Source organism: Drosophila miranda, chromosome XL (assembly GCF_003369915.1).
Source record: "Drosophila miranda strain MSH22 chromosome XL, D.miranda_PacBio2.1, whole genome shotgun sequence".
NCBI classification, from domain to species: Eukaryota; Metazoa; Arthropoda; class Insecta; order Diptera; family Drosophilidae; genus Drosophila; species Drosophila miranda.
In genome coordinates, this window is record NC_046673.1 from 2,432,750 (window position 1) to 2,435,134 (window position 2,385).

Consider the following 2,385-nt stretch of genomic DNA (forward strand, 5'->3'; position numbering starts at 1 on the left):
AGGCGCAGGATTGTACTCACGCAGTCATGCTCCTCCATCGGCGAAAGATCGATCTCCCGGCGACTCTGAAATAGAACATTATCCTTCCTTTCGTTTACATTATTATTTTTCGCAACCTTTGACTTTCCTCATACGGAGTTAGTCCTAGAACCATTAAATTTCTGTTTTTCCTTTTCTTCTCGGTACTTCTTAGGTTTCTCACAATTTCCTCTATCTATTTTCCATACTTTATATAAATTCTTAATACGAACGGGCTATACTAATAATTAAAGCTAAATATTAGGAACTTCATGGGTCTGTTTTGGAACTGATAATTGGGAAACTGGCATCTGGTCTCCAAAAAAACGTAACTATTAATTTTAATTATTCAGGGCATCTCTCGGGCCATAATTTTTCCTCACCACCGGCTTTAATGCGCCATTTCTAACCACGGACCGAGATCTTTTTATATGTCGACGAAACTCTTTTAATACAGGGCTCTATGGAAGCGGGAACGGTATATTGAGTTTTCTTTCGGTATTTCTATCAATGTTTATAAATATTTTAAATGTGGCACGGCTCGTACGCGCCTTGTTTTGTCGGCACACACTCCTCGTCGGGCGACTTGTGCGCCGGCTGGGGACGGGGAGCGGCCAACGGGACGAGAATCTCAGCCCACGAGCAGTGGGCGCAGTGGATCGCTCGTTGATGCGGCACGTGGAATCTACGGGCCCCTCGGCGGATCCAGGATAAATGATGAATCAGAGTGCTGACGCCTGCGATTTCCAGGCGGGTCGAAGAACTCCACTTTGCTGGTCACTCTTTGGTGCCGCAAACGTGGGGGTGCCTTGCGGCGCCTTAGCACGGGTCGCGCTAGGCTGGGGCGCGCAAGGCGGCGTCTTTCCGAAGAGCTGGTCCGCAATTTCCGCAGGAAATCTTTTGCGCAGTGGCAGCGGAATCCGTGGATGTTCACAGATTAATCCAGCCTCTGGCGTTCCTCTGGGTTGGAACGCCCACAGAAGAGGTTGTTCCAGCAGAAACGGCTACACTTATACACCTTCCGGCACTGTACACACTTTTTACTTTAGGTAGTGTAATTCGGCGCGGATGGCAAACTTTTCACTGTTTAAAAAACACGTCTTGTTGGCTTGATTGTCGCACAGGAAAAGATCGAAGCCGGAAACTTGATCTGGCCGCTTGTCATTTGCATGCACTCTTGCATGGGGAGGTTACGCCCTCTAGGTTGTCAAAATTGAGCAACCCTGACCTCGGCTGACTTCTACACTTGTGCGCTCTGCGGTCAGCTGTCCAGGCAGCTGATCAGCAAGGCGCCTTCCAACACATACTGAGTCGATTCATGACCCCTACAAAGCCCCCCCATCAGATCAGACTAGGGGTGGTTACATCTCCTAGGCTGATACCACATGAAGCGACTTATCACTGTCGCATGTCCTTTGCGTGGTAGTTACCCAGTAGGCGTCCTTGCAAATCTTCCAATTCGTAGTAGGAATTTCCTATCTTTCTGCGGACACGGGCTTTCACAAAGGCAGGCCCAAACTTGGCGTTGTAGCCGGACTGAAAACAACTTTGTTTAAAATTTCTCCTAAACACTTCTTGGCCTACTGCAAACGCTACTTCGCTGGACCGTAAGTTGTATCGCTTCTCGTTCAGATTGTGACTTCGTTGCATTTGCTTTCCAGCGCTTTGGCGTACTATTTCAAAGGAATCTTGCTTATCGAACACCAACGATCGATCCTCTACCATGTTCAATTTTCTCAATAACGAATATGTCGAACCACTTGTAATCATGTGTTGACCGAAAGCCATATAATACGGAGTCGTTCCTACGCTGGCATGTCTTGCCGATCTCAACGCACACGCTATTCTGTTTAAGCACTCGTCCCAGTTCTTCTGGTCGGGTCGTATGTACGCCCGGATACCAGCAATCACGGTACGGTTCACCCGTTCGGAGGCGTTCGCCTGAGGTGAATGGACTGCCGTCAGGGTGTGCGTTACCTTGAACTGAGTCAAGAGTTTTCGAAAGGTTTCAGATCAAAACTGCGATCCATTATCGGATACGATAGTTTCGGGTACACCAAATGTCATGAACAACTCTCCATCTAGGTACTTGACCACCACATCTGCGCTAATTTTCTTCACCGGTTTCAGAAATACGTATTTTGAGAAATGATCGAGCACAATGAAAATGCCAATATTCCCGCTTCTGGACCGGGGATAGGGACCCAAAAAATCAACGAATAGCCTTTGGAAAACCGGTGGGTTTCTGGTGCTTTCCCCAACGGAGGTCGGAGAATGCGATTCGGAGCCTTAGTCGTTTTACACACGTCGCAGGAGTTGATATAAGCCTTGACATCCGAAACCAAACCTGGCCAAAAGTAGTGACGC